A 15,443-nucleotide genomic window follows, 5' to 3' on the forward strand; every position below is an offset into this window, starting at 1 on the left:
TCTTCAACGCCTGCGGCATGTTTTGACGCCTTTGCGAGATGCAGGGCTACAGCTGAATCTAAAGAAGTGCCGATTTGCAGCACGGCAGCTGACAATCCTAGGCTACGTCGTGTCCAAGGAGCGAATACTCCCCGATCCGGCGAACCTTCTGGCCGTGACAGAGTTCCCCAAACCTAGGTACGTCAAAGAACTGCGAAGTTTCGTAGGACGACGCTTTCGCAAAACTCCATCGTTTGTTGACGTCTCCTCCTATATTACGCCACAACGACCGAGCGGACCCTTCGAAGGTACACAGGGACGGCAGCAGTGTTGGCCTTGGCGCTGTCCTTGCGGAGCGCAAGCTTGGCTTCCCGGAATATGTCATGGCATATGCAAGTCGTACGCCTACTAAAACCGAGAGCAACTACACCATAACGGAGAAAAAATGCCTGGCAATCATCTGGCCCTTACGATGTGCGGACCTTATTTTTATGATCGCCCATTTGATGTCGTTACCGACCATCATGCACTGTGCTGGTTGTCGTCATTAAGTGATCCTTCTGTCCGTCTCGCTCATTGGGCACTTCGCCTGTAAGACTGCGACAACCACGTGTTGTACCGCAACGGGCGCCAGCATGCTGACGCCGACGCCCTGTCGCGCTCTCGCTTACCTGAAGACATTGCCCTCAGCTGACTGTCTCATTTTGCCGTTTCTTCCATCGAGATTCACACCATTGCTACTGAACAGTGCAGGAACCAATGGATTGCCTCACTTATAGCAGAGTCATTCAATGCTTCTTATGGTCACAAAACTGCCGCGTCAGTTTCATATGGAGCCAGCGGCCGCCGCCAGAAGCGCAGCTGTGCTTGAGAGGCGATGCGAACGCTGCTATCGCTGGGGTTGTGTGTGGGGAGCCTCGGTGTTTAAGCTTTCTAAACTTCCGCAACGGTCGCTTTGCTTTCACGCTTTTACTTCTAGCATTCAGCATGCATAAATACATTTCTGAACGCGTTTTCTGTTTTAAAATGAGCACCCGGGAGGAAAAAAAACAGCTCAATTAAAACATGCAGCTCGCGGTGGTATCAGCAGAAAAAATACAAAAATTCGGGGATTAACGACAGAATACCAAGATATATAATTACGAACGCCGTAGCAGGGGACTTCTGTATGACTTTTGCCACCAGCAGGCACAGGAGGATCACCGCTAGGGGCCGAACCAGGCGGACGTGCCTTGCATGGGCTCCAACTTCAACAAGCTCTGTGAGTGTTCTGTATTAGTTTATTACATCAACTTCGGTGCTGAAGTGGACAGTTTCATCGGCGGAACTACCTGTGAGTGTTTGAGTTCAGCCGGATGTCCGATTCTTTTTAATTGACTTCGCTTAGTGAAGAGCGGGCGCCGGCCCCGCTATCCCTAACGCCGGTATTGCTGACGCCAGGAACGCGCGCCCCACTGCAGTCTACTACCACCATGGAGTGCACAGTCACAGGCACAGAGCTTCATCCGACTGCGTTTAATCCTGATGAGTGGAAAGAAGTCCTTGACGCGCGAAAAAAGCACCATAAGCAGAAATCCAAGACCGACGCGCTTTCCCGAGCGGAAAACGCCAGCGTTGCAGTCGAGCCACAACTCGTCCGCCAAGACTCCGTCCAGACGCCAGCGGAGAAACTAGGCACCACAGCGTCTGCGGCACGCCATAGGCGAGGACCGATTCCGCAGTTACCGACGGACGATTTTAAGGTTGTTTATAACCCAAACGCTGGAGTCAACATGGCAGCGTTCACAGAGCGAGAATTGCGGGCCGCGTTGCTGGAGAGTAGCGGTCTTGTGGAGTCCTGCACCCAGGGTGATCTTACACGCACCAATCTGGTAAAGAATGTTTTCACAATGTCCACGGCATGCCATGAGAGAGTGGCCAAATACGCACAGATAAGGCAGATAACTCTCCGCGGCAAGAAAATTGAAGTCAACGCCTACATCGCACCCCCGGATCGCGCCATCCAAGGTATCATCTATCGAGCCTACAACGGAGAATCCCCTCAAGAGATCCTGCGGGAACTTCGGCGATCTAACCCGCTGCTTCCCATCGTGCAGGCACGGGATATGGGCCGCACATCAAAGTCCGTGCTCATACACTTCATGTCTGACACTCTTCCAGAGTCAGTCAAGTTCTTTGGCTCGGTCTTTGGAGTCTACTCCTTCAGGCCCAAAGTAGAGGCTTGCACGAATTGCCGACGGACAGGGCACAGACGGGACGTCTGCCCGGAACCTATGCGCTCGCACTGCCTCGACTGCGGACAGCAACCAGTGTTGGCGGTAACGCGTTACAAGTAACGGCGTTACCGGTAACGCGTTACTTTTTTCGGTAACTTAGTAACGTACTCGTTACAATTTAGAAACTGTAACGGGTAACGTACTTACGTTAACATTTTTCGGTAACGTGTGGTGTCACGTTACTCGTTACTTTTTCTTCCTGGGGGTGCCGTTTTCTCAGAGCTCGCCCCGACAAATTCTTTTGTCGCAGCGTCGGACTGCTGTCGGCCTGTCAGGCATTGACCAAGAAAGCGCGGGCGGAATCGCTTTTTTGGAAATTTTGGGGACCAAATTCTTAAGACGCGCCGACTCCCTGTGTGGAGGCTTGGGTCATCGCCACACAAAGCTTGATGAGAGCCGCATAATTCGCCATGAGAAACTGTACGGACATGCTTCTTGTGGAAGTGGATGTAGCAGATGGATTGCTGGCACCTGCGCCTTTTCGTGCCCAAAAGACAGGCCGTCCGAAGAGAAAGCGCAAGGGCTGGTTTACTCCATACCACGCGCTGATCGTGAAATTTTTTACGTGGGGGAAACGAAGAACTCCCCCGAGAGGCTGCGACAACATAAAAACGATGTCCGCAAGTTGACGTCACAAAGGAGTGCACTCGCTGAGCATAGCATGGTAAACGATCACCGCATCGAATTCGACAACTCCCGCGTGTCGACTTAAGCCCGCGTCGTCGACTTATTGCCTGCGTCGTCGACTTATTGTCGAGAATAGGCGTGACCCCCGGCTGGAAGAAAACCCTGAAAAAGAATGCGAGCGGGACGCGAAACGTAGAATTGTTTCTTGTAACGCAAAAAAAAATATTTTTTTTACTCACTACCTTAATACCGCTGTCACACGAACAGCCTTAACCGCGGTTAAGCTAACTATGGTTACGGCTAACCACGGTTACAGGTCGCTACACGGCAGACATTACCGCAGTTAGTGTACTAATCGTTGATACTGCAGGCGGGTGATTCGACGAGAGATCGACACGGATCCGAAAATAGATATTTTTAGATTTGATTCAATATATTATATTTTATGCATGTCCCATGCCAGTAGCCCAAAAAGGAACTTAATTTCCTTATTAACTGCATAACTTACGACGGAAAAATATCAAACATATTCAATCCGGAGGGACCAATTTCATTACCTCTCGTTCTCGAAAGTTCACGACGTTGTAAAACACAAATATTATCGTTACAAAGAAGATATTTTGTGTATGAAATGTATGCGCAACAAAGAGTAAGGTAATATTGTTTGAAACTTGTAGAGCTAAGGAAACTGTTTTTGAAAAATGTCTAAATATGTGACGTTTTATAGTAGCTACAAAGTTGATAATGCCTTTGGTTTAAAAATAAATTTTGCTCTTTCTATCTGCAACTGCAGCGAAGTTTCTGGTTATTGAACTGCTGAGTGAGTGAGGCTGATCTTGAACACCCTCACATAAACGCTCGCAATTTTTGCGGTAATTATACAGGTTAAAGTGAACAAAAAATGTTTATGCACAGATATTTTTTACGTGATTAGCCCATTCAAGCATTTCTTCACTACTGCAAAATTCGCGCATCTATTTTGCTAGCTAAAGCACGCCATCAGAATTATTGTAAATTTCTTGAGATTTAATTGATGCTTTCTTTGCGAATAGCGTTGACGATCGAATCTCATATTCTGCATAATGTCACATTGAGAAAAACGGCTTCACCATGTGTCAGAGTCAGAAGCCATCACACGTAACTCTAAAGGCAACTTTAAGCCACTATACCATTGCTAACGTCCGGTACATTTGTGCAAGTAATACTCGTTAAATCAGCATTTTGGGTATATTCGTTGTTTGGGTGAGAAGTTTTATGTGAAACATAAATTTCAGATTTAAATTATTGTTATTGTGGGTTCCTGCAGCAAAGACACATCGAATAAAATTTATGATTGCGGAGTAACGGCAGAGGTAACGTGCGTTACTTTTTTCGGTAATGGTAACGGTAACGCGTTACATTTTTTGTAGGTAACGTAGGGCGGTAACGCGTTTCTTTTTTTATAGTGTAACGAGTAACGTATTTAGTTACTTTTTTTCAGTAACGCCTACAACACTGACAGCAACACCCGGCCGACCAGCAGTGCTCCCCCATTTGCATTGCGTGCGGCGGAGATCACCGAACGGGCGACAGACTTTGCCGCCGGAAATACCAGCGTGGTACGACCGAACGGACCAGAACTTCCACACCACATCAGCAGCAGACGACGCCGGACTTTCAAGTAGACCAGGCTTCATTCCCTCCATTGACGTCGGCAACCGGCGAAGGCCGAACCGGAAGCAAGAGCCCACGACGGAACACGCCTCCCATGTTGCCCACGGTGAACCAAGACTCGCAAAAGGTGAGCTGTGTAGATAGCGTCTCCCATCACTCTAATAGTCGCTCAGATTCCCGAGACCTCTACTATCAGTCCACTATAGACCGTCTCACCAAAGAAAACCAGGACCTCAAGCGACAAATGTCCTTAATACTCGAGCGTTTAAATGCACTGACACATGTCAAATCGGCGCAACCCACTACGTGCCAAGAACCAGTAGAAATCCGTGACTCTCTTCACACCGACTCAGGCGATCATTCAGAGATACATCATTCCCTAGCAGAGGACTGCCCACCCAGGAAAAAGCGTACTCTAGAAAGCACGAGCGATGTGTCAGACACATCAGCTCAAGCTCTTGAGGCGCATATTAACAAAGTAGAACAGAGAATGGATCACGGCTTCGCACAAATCGTGGAACGATTTGCTCGTCTGGAACAGGTCATCACAGACCTAACAACTAAGTTGCTCGCCCCCGCGCCCCCTCCAGTACCTCCACCCGTCCCATCATGACTTCTCACCCCTCTGATAAGCACTCATTCCCTCCACCATTAAGGATTTGGCAATGGAATTGTAGAGGCCTACAACGTAAAAGAGACAACTTATTTCTCCATCTGCAGCAGGCAACGCCCGTGCCAGATGTCATCGCCATACAGGAACCAAAAAAACAATGTAATTTAACTGGATATCAAGCTATACAGCCGCAAACCTCCCCCACCCCTTGGGTCACCACTTATGTTCATCGTAACATTGCACATGTCACCCACGACTTGTCAGATCTATATTCCGACTGCGTCTTCCTTGAACTCCTGCCGCGCAATGTACGGTCTCCCACTTTATTTATTTTAAATATCTACAGCCACCCCCGTGACAAACCAGCAGAACTCTTGCACGTGCTCGCGCGGGCCCTCTCTATCGCAGGCAACGTGCCAATAGTCATAGTCGGTGATTTTAATGCCTCACACGTTGATTGGGGATACAGGGCCTCCTCCGTCAAAGGAAGACAACTCTACAACTTTATCCAACAGCACAGGCTATCCCTCGCGACGGACACCACGCAAGCTACTCGCATAGGAAACAGTGTTAGTAGGGACACTTGCCCAGACTTGACACTAGTTAAGAACATCAGTAAGCTACAATGGCAGAACACTGGCCTCACCCTAGGCAGTGATCATTATATAATTGACTTCACACTTCACGCAGGTAATCTCAGACCCCGGTACCAGCTCAAGGCTGTTGTAGATTGGGATAAATTCAGAAAAATCCGCGCACTGAAACAGACTACCTCAATTTCAGACTATGAGGAATGGGTCGGGCAGCTACAAAAAGATATGGAATTAGCGACTAAACAAGCCCCAGCTGAGCACGCAAACGAGCCGGTCGACAGCCGTTTGCTACACTTATCGGAAGCTTACCAGAGTATGGAGAGACGCTGGCTTAGACAAAAGCACAACCGCACATTGCGGCGTCGTATGTCTGCCACTCTCGACCTCATCACAGAACATACCGCTAATCTTGTGTCTCAACAATGGACGCAGTTATGCAATAGGCTCGATGGAAGCCTTCACTTTAAGAAAACGTGGTCCTTCCTACGTCATCTATTAGAACCATCAAAAGCGAAGACGGAAACTAGCAAACTTATCACACGACTGGTTCACCTAACGAAGCAACGAGGTCAGGACATAGTACAAACCCTAATTCAAACATACTTTCCGCGGCACGCGACCGAATCCATGTCGGAATATGGAGGCTTTCCCAACCGAGAATTAGACCGCCCCATAACGGAGGCAGAGGTGTGCGCAGCGTTACATCAGCTGCGCACCACCTCAGCGCCCGGCCCTGATCGCGTCACTAACAAATCCTTACGCAATCTGGACGCAGACTCAATTAAGGTCCTAACTGAGTATTTTAACCAGCACTGGAACCAATGCACATTGCTTCCCCAATGGAAACATGCAAAGGTTACATTCATCACAAAACCAGGCAAACCGCTCGACCTAGCTAATTTGCGCCCAATATCCCTCACTTCGTGTGCAGGCGAACTCATGGAGCACGTAATCCTCAATCGTCTAAACAGATTCATGGAGGAAAATCGCCTCTTCCCTCCTACCATGTTTGGATTCAGGGCAGGCCTTTCCACCCAAGATGTAATGCTCCAACTCAAAGAGGAGGTACTGAATCGCGACTTCCCCCATCTTACAAAAGCACTATTGACACTCGACTTGACTAAAGCATTCGACAATGTACGACACGCAGCTATTCTCCAAAATCTCAGTCAGCTAAACGTGGGTTCGCGCACTTACCAATATGTTACAGCCTTTTTATCGAACAGAACCGTGGAGATTCATCTAGGATCGGTTAAATCCCCGACCTTCACCCTCGGCAGTAGGGGCACTCCTCAAGGGGCCGTCCTCTCTCCTTTCCTTTTTAATATAACTCTAATCCCCCTCGCGCAAAAATTATCGACCATACCGGCCCTACAACACTCACTGTACGCCGATGACATCACGCTTTGGACCACCACGGGTAACTGTGGCACAATCGAATATACTCTCCAACGAGCAACAAAAACGGTACAAGAACACGCGCGGAGCATCGGCCTCAGCTGCTCAGCTCCTAAATCAGAACTTCTTCTCATTCGCCCCAAAGACCCTTTTCCTCCGGCAATATCAGTATATCTGGATGATCAACTCATCCCTCAGGTAAACAACATCAGAGTTCTAGGCCTCCACATTTCCAATAACGACTCCAATTCCATAGCTATAGGTGCGATACGGAGGTCGGTACAGAATATATCCGCCCTCATAAAGAGGATTTCTAATCGTCACAGAGGCATGCGAGAAGCAGACACGCGCCGCCTTGTACAAGCATTCTGCCTCTGTAAAATGACTTATTCCCTCCCTTATCTGCACCTTTCATCTCTCGAGAGAGATCAAGTAGATCGCCTCATCCGCACAGCATATAAAACTGCTGTGCACCTTCCTAAGAGTACCGCCACGAGCAAACTGCTCCAGTTGGGTGTGCATAACACGATTGATGAATTAGTCGAAGCACACCTCATTAGCCATTATACTCGTCTTTCCCAGTTCGAAACAGGAAGGCTGCTCCTTCAGCGCCTCAAAATCAACCTCATAGGATGCACCACCCCCACGAATTCACCCCCCGAGTGCGTTAGCGACAGTCTCTTCATCCCACCATTACCCAAAAATACCCATCCAACCCATAATCACGACCGGAGAATGGCCAGGGCTATGTCGCTTCATAAGCGCTACGCATCTTGGACCCCGGTCGCCTATGTGGATGCCGCAGAATACTCCCATCGTCCTGCCTTCGCAGTGGCGGTCTCAGATAATGCCCACAAGCTACTCTGTTGCGCCACTTTCGACCGAGTCGCTCAACCAATCGAGGCGGAAGAAGCTGCGATCGCTTTAGCTATTGCTCACACCCAGGCGGAGTATATATTCTCCGACTCAAAAACGGCCATTCGTAACTTTGCTATGCGTCGAATTCATGCACCTGCCTACCGTATCCTACAATTCATTCCTCCTCCTAAACGAATAATCACTATTTTGTGGGTTCCAGCGCATTGTGGGCATCCCGGGAATACAGCCGCCCATGAGCAAGCCCGAGCTCTCGTCAACCGGGCAGTGGACGGTCTGCCTTCCTTTCGCAGCGCGCGGGAATTCCTACTCACCTATCATGAAATTACTTTACATTACCGCAATTCCCGCATGATCTACCCACCAGCCCATAAATCGCTGTCCCAGGCTGAGCAAATCATTTGGCGCCGACTCCAAACGGGCACTTTAATATCCCACTTCATCAATTCCAAAATTCATCAGGGTGACGCCTTACCCCATTGTCGTCTCTGCTCGAGTCCGCGAGCCGACTTTAATCACACGTATCGCCATTGTCAAAACAAGCCAAATCCCCCCTTTGAGGGGGCTGAGAGACAGGAGCGATGGGAGGCTGCTTTGCGCAGCTCACGACCGGACGACCAACTCCGGATAGTGTGCTGGGCCATGGGGGTCGCCGAAGCGCAAGGACTTTCGGCCACCTAAAGCGGCCCGAGGGCCCATCGGCTACCTTTTCCCTGCACCCATCCCCCCCCTCACCTGACCCATTTCATGGCGTCAATAAAGTTGTATCCTCCTCCTCCAGGCACAGCTGTTTCACCATGCTCGTAAGTCGCTCGCTGTACACCGCCGGCCGCAAGTTGATTCGTCTCGCCTTGACGCTAGATGTTTAACAGTTGTGGCATGTAGAGAAAGACACAGTTCGACCTGTACTTTATTCCAGAAGACATTATTCTCTGTGAAGCATATTCTACGCAACGTTTCTTTCACCAGCACCGGCAACGCACTCAGACCGGCCTCCGGCCGGCTTGGTGCCGACGACGTAGCGAAGCCTACTTCGTATTGCTTCGTAGTTGTAGCAGGTAACTCTGCGGGAATACAACCGCTGACGAACAGCTTACTTTTGTTAACGCTGGCAGTGTTCTTCGTAGTTCTTCCTCATTCGGCACATTGAAGCGAGTTATCCGTGGCGTCCGGGCTCGAAGGCTTGCACTTGTTTGGGTCCGGAAGCTCGTTAGGGAAGAAACGCGGGTGAGCGCGCTCGCTCGGTCGCTGCGTGCGCTGCGAGAGTTGGACTTGACTCTCATAACAGCTTCTATTCGTTGTAATAGTGCTTCGCTTTCACTCTGGCATACACCGATATGACTTGTTTTAGTCTAGCCGACAGGGCCGAGCAGTGCAGCACTTAGCAGGTGATCGGCGCGCAGTTACACTCCCCGTTGGTCCCTTTCTTGCCAGGCGTTTGCGCACGACACGCACTACGGTGCGGTCTAAACAGGGCGTCGGAGACGCTCGGACCTCTTCACAGGCTGACTCGCATGGTCGTTTGCATGGTGGTCGCACTGTAGATGAGCGAGATCGAGGTTTGCGCTTTGTGAGATAAGAAGGAAGTCCTTCAAAAATCCTTGGAACGGTGTCATCCTTCAGCGTTGGTTTCTCGCGTTTCTGCGACACGGAGTTGCCGTTGATGTTAAAATCATACGCAGTGATAATGTCCGAGGCGTTGAAATGGTTCGCGCACACACGTGTATACTTCGACTCAAAGTTAATTATCACCGCTTTCTTGCAGCGGTATGGCCCGCTTCCATTTCTCGCGCCGCTGCTTGTCCAACGGCAAACAAAACAACGACACCTTTTTGCTTCCCTTGTAGCCGGAACGGCACCCCGGCACGCAACATATGTTAGGCATCCTAGTCCTGCGACAGCGTTTCCTCAAACTTGAACATACGATATCCAGCAGCTTGTCTCGCACTGCGCGAGTATTTCAATACGCGGACGGCGCAGACGATCGTCTCTGTGGCGCAGCGGCGGCGCGTTGCGGCATTTTCGAGCAGCGTATGAAGCTCGCCCATAGCGTGACGGTGCAGTTTCGTGACCATAAAGAGAATTGAATGACTCTGCTTATAGTCTTGCTGACTGATTCATCGGCCACACCAACCACTCGCGCGTTGCGTCGTCAAGCCCACTATTTCGCCGTTCGCGACGACCTCCTCCACCGACGCAATTACAACGGCAACGACCTTCAGGGGCTGCTAGTAAAGCCTCGCAGCCCGCGCTCTGACATGTGCAAGTCGCTCCACTCTGGTCCGCAGTGTGCACACTCTGGGGTATCTTAAACCTACAACCGCATTCGCCAACGGTACTTTTGGCGAGGGATGTACCGCTGCGTGCAGAAGTTCGTTCGCTCCTGCATCGATTGTCAGGGCTGCAAAACTTCAACACACCTGTGGCCGGCAGGTCTGCAACCTCCACCTTGCCCTCGCCGACCGTTTGGGCGCGTTCTCATCGATTTGTATGGGCCACTAACTCTGACGTCCGCTGGTAACCGTTGGGCTATCATCGTTGTAGACCACCTGACGCGATACGCTGAAACTGCCACCCTCCCAGCGGCTACAGCGCACGATGTGGCCTCCTTTCTGCTCCACCGATTCATGCTGCGTCACGGTCAACCCCAGCAGCTGCTCAGTGATCGAGGCCTTGTCTTCCTGTCGGAAGTCGTCGAAGCCATTCTCAAAGAGTGCAACGTTGTTCAAAGCGTTGTTCAAAACTCACAAGGGGAGACAATGCGAGAGCATGCTCCTGAGCACGCCTCTCAGGTGCAGTTCGTGGCTGTCCAGCAGACCGAAGATTACGCCAGAGCCTAAGGGCTCCCGGCCGCTATCTAGGCGGGGTTACCCTCCCCCACTAATCCGTCGGCCGACAAAATAAATATTTTTCTCTCTCCAGCGTACATGTGCCACAAAAATTGGGCAAGCCTCACTACCTGCCACTGTCCACTAAATACGAAGAAATCGTCCGCGGGCAAGAACGTATGTGTTATAGAAATTGGGGAAACATTATTATTCAACACGGCTCCACTAAAAATGAAGAAGGAAAGAAAAGGGCGGCAATCAGCAGTGTAGATTTCTGGGTAGATGTAACCAATAAAAAGGAGTTCAATTAACAATCAGGAATAAACCACTCATAAATACCAGGCCTGTACCTTCCGGCTTCACTTGTTGTATCTTCGTTACATTGTACTTGGGCGGCGAATTGATGAACATATATTACGTAGTGTTCAGTGTCATTGAGCTTCGATACTTATTCTGCGAAGTGGATGCGTGTTCGCATTCATATAATAAAGTTTAGCGGTATTTATTAAGCTGTAAGCATCTCAAAAAGGGGCGCCAGCCTAAAAGTGGCGTACTGCTTACACCAGAATGATTTGACGCTGTGTAAGGAAAAACTGAAGACTTAATTTTGGGGACAACATGTTAAATTGAACCGGGGTTTGCTGGAGCAATGCTGAATACTGCTTTTACTTGCTGTGTTTCCCGGAAGTGCACACACTGCCTACCGGCGCCTTTGACGCGACCTAGATGACGCCTTGAAAACGTCAATGACTCATAAAGCCTCTGAATAACAGTTATTCTTCCACTTCCTAACTGCTAGTGAATGAAACAATTCTGAAATATTAATAGCAATAAAAGCCAGTGCAGTGATCAGATATTTTGACCGAAGTCTATATTGTAATGTCCCGGGTGCTTAACGTCTCAATAATCAGTTTCGTGGCAACGACCTACTTTTGAGGTCTTGATTGACGCCTACATCTCATACCGACGTAGTTTACGTACACATAGAGCATTTCAAATCCTGTGAGGCATGTGTTTTTGTCGTACGTTTGTTTGCAATTCAGTTTACATGACAAGTTGACCTCATGTCGGGTACGAAAAGAAGAATTGGTAAACAGCTTTATATTAGAGTTACATAAAAATGAGTAATGTAAGAGCGGGAATGTATTTATATTTTTAACGTTGGCACCGCGTCTCGCAGCTAACCGGGGCTTTTTGAATTCCTGTGAGCAAGTTGCAATGTCCGCCATTCGAATTAAAAATATATCCGAAATAGTTCCACTAAAATTATGTGGCCAACACGCACAATAGACTCCTACAGATAAAATTATGGCAAATGCTTTGCCACATTATTGCATCTACTTCGAGGATATTTTAGGAATAAGAAAACTTCTTGTGATATCACTATGGGATGACTGCTTCTTAATATTCTTTTTTAGGAGAGATGTGGCTGTAGCGCGGGGGCGTCACTTGTTTAACAATCGTAATTTAAACATATCTACATCTCCCGAATACGCGGTCATTCATCGAGAGCGGGCAAGCTTATGGCATCCATAAAAATATAATGTACCGCTAGACGTTTTATTCACCACGGGCCGGCATTGCAGCGGAAGGAACATGAAAGAATGCGTACAGCGAAAAGAGAAGTGTGGCCGAAATATGAAATAATGGCGGCGCTTCGAAAACTTTGAAAGCATTTTGTACAGTGCAGTCGTCAACTTTTTATGATGACGTTCCACGTCGACAGACAATGATCATCATCATGAATCGCCACACGCTATCTTTGTCCTCTGCCGCTCCCAGAACCCGTGTGCCATTTAGTTTGACGTGGAATGCAACAACCTTAATGGACGAGTGGACGAGCGCACAGAGGGAAAGACAGAGATCTAAAGAAAGACAGGCAAATCATTGGTGAAAAAAAAATTATTGACGAGGTGGGATTCGAAACCGCGCCCCCAATCCGAAGGCGAGTATCGCAACAACTCGGCTATCCCGGAACGCTTGCTGAGCATGACATAACCTTGTATAGTATAGGAGGTGGGAAAAGCCAGTGATATTGAGTAGGAGAGGTGTGAGTGTGAGGAGGCGGGAAGAAGGAGGAAGAGAGTAAAGCGTATCGTAGAGTGAAAGAGACACCTGCAGCAAGAAATAGAGATAGAGAAAAATAGAAAGATATATATATATATATATATATATATATATATATATATATATATATATATATGAAGGAAAGAAGTGTTAATTTCAAGGGCTCGTTTTCTTTGTTATACAAAATATTAATGAGAACTAACAGACAATAATGCCAAGGAAAGTATAGGGGATGTTTTTAGTAATAAATGTAAGGTAATTGTGAAGAAAGAAAAGTGGACGAAAAGATAGCTTGCCGCGGGCAGGGACCGATCCTGCGACCTTCGAATACCGCGTCCGATGCTCTACCAACTGAGCTACCGCGGCGGCCATCCCCCCGTCCACTTTATAGGGTATATGTGTGCATTTAAACGTGGGAGCGTCAGTCAGCGCCGCCAGTAGCCATGACGGCGAGTGTGGAACACTCTTTTTTCTGCCTGTTGGCGTCACGTAGCACGTGAACTTATTACGAGCTGGCAGCTGACCAATAATCCCTCGCATACAACCTGAAAGCATCAAGTCTGCCAGAACGAGACCCTCGCTATGAATGAAGGAAAGAAGTGTTAATTTCAAGGGCTCGTTTTCTTTGTTGTACACAATATTAATGAGAACTAACAGACAATAATGCCAAGGAAAGTATAGGGGATGTTTTTAGTAATAAATATAAGGTAATTGTGAAGAAAGAAAAGTGGACGAAAAGATAGCTTGCCGCGGGCAGGGACCGAACCTGCGACCTTTGAATAACGTGTCCGATGCTCTACCAACTGAGCTACCGCGGCGGCCATCCCCCCGTCAACTTTATAGGGTATATGTGTGCATTTAAACGTGGGAGCGTTAGTCAGCGCCGCCAGTAGCCATGACGGCGAGTGTGGAACACTCTTTTTTCTGCCTGTTGGCGTCACGTAGCACGTGAACTTATTACGAGCTGGCAGCTGACCAATAATCCCTCGCATACAACCTGAAAGCATCAAGTCTGCCAGAACGAGACCCTCGCTATGAATGAAGGAAAGAAGTGTTAATTTCAAGGGCTCGTTTTCTTTGTGATGCACAATATGGCCAGGCAGGGACCGAACCGGCAGGTTCGGTCCCTGCCCGCGGCAAGCTATCTTTTCGTCCACTTTTCTTTCTTCACAATTACCTTACATTTATTACTAAAAACATCCGCTATACTTTCCTTGGCATTATTGTCTGTTAGTTCTCATATATATATATATATATATATATATATATATATATATATATATATATATATATATATATATATATATATATATATATATATATATATATATAGAGAGAGAGAGAGAGAGAGAGAGAGAGAGAGAGAGAGAGGGGGGGGGGGGAGAGAGAGGGGGAGCGAGAGAGTGATAAAATAAGCACGAACTAAAAGACAGAAGAAATATAGACGAGAGAGAAAAAGAAAGAAAGAGGCGAAGACCGAACCCTGCCGAGCTCCGCACTTTTTTGATGCTTGAGGCCATTAGCGCGAAGCTGTGTGAATTTTCTGCCAACGGACTTCATGATTTAAACTCAAATTTCGTGCGCAATGCAACACAAAACGAACTTGCCGCTGCTACTTGCAAGTACATCGCACGTTACGAGGTATCTGTACATTGAGCGGTGTGATAGGGTGGCGTATGGTTTCGAAGCAACACTGAGGAGCCTGCGCCATTTTTAACGCTAAGGCAGACAAAGACGAACGAGTGAAGATCATCATGCAGCGCTATCTGAAAAAAAATTTGGTTCACCCTATTCAAAATCCTGGGTTGCAGGATGCTTGAATCCTTGCTGGATAAAACGTAAATATTAGTGGATGTGGTGGAAACAATACTGCGTCAGCTGGAAACAGGTGGTCAGAATGTTTGATAACGGTGAAAGTGAACAAAATGATGGCAGATGGTACCGATGCCAAGTGGATGGCGGTGGCATGATGGAAAGAAGCGTGTAGCTGCGTATATGGAGGCAGCACTATACCGGCATCAGTAGATGAATCAGAAATGACAAATGATTGTCATTTCAAATATATAGGTAAATATGCTTACAATCTAAAGAAGCGAACGTCGATCATTACGCTTTTTAGCACACTTTTTATCTTTGTTTTATTCATGCGACGCAATTGTTACAAATTGTTCTGTTAAGAATACGCGCAGGAAGCGACTAGACAGGTTTATTCTCGAGCTCACGAGAGAACCAGCAATAACGCTGGAAGGTTTGATTGCTGATATATAAAAGAGATAATGAATCTCAGAGCAGCGCAACAGACACGGACTCACGAAGTTAACACACACAACGTCGACTTTCAACAACGTTTCAACAACAAAGTCAGGGCTGTGTGTGTTTTATCTTCATCAGTCCTCGTCGCTGCGCGGACCTTACATTTAATATGTGCAACCAACGTGCGCAAGTGTCCACCCGTGCCAATACCGTTATGGTTGAAGGGGCGGTTAAGTACGCCGTTAATGCTTTTGTCACGAGCACTTACGTCCTGGTCGCC

General features: G+C 48.0%; 1 non-coding gene across 1 annotated transcript; it reads right to left on the reverse strand.

Moving 5' to 3' along the window:
- Window positions 1–13,203: 13,203 nt before the first annotated feature.
- On the reverse strand, window positions 13,204–13,276 carry Trnap-cgg (transfer RNA proline (anticodon CGG)). Its single transcript has one exon. It is a non-coding gene; the product is annotated as a tRNA-Pro (tRNA).
- Between the last annotated feature and the right edge of the window lie 2,167 nt (window positions 13,277–15,443).

The sequence above is a fragment of the Rhipicephalus sanguineus genome, chromosome 7 (assembly GCF_013339695.2).
Source record: "Rhipicephalus sanguineus isolate Rsan-2018 chromosome 7, BIME_Rsan_1.4, whole genome shotgun sequence".
NCBI lineage: Eukaryota > Metazoa > Arthropoda > Arachnida > Ixodida > Ixodidae > Rhipicephalus > Rhipicephalus sanguineus.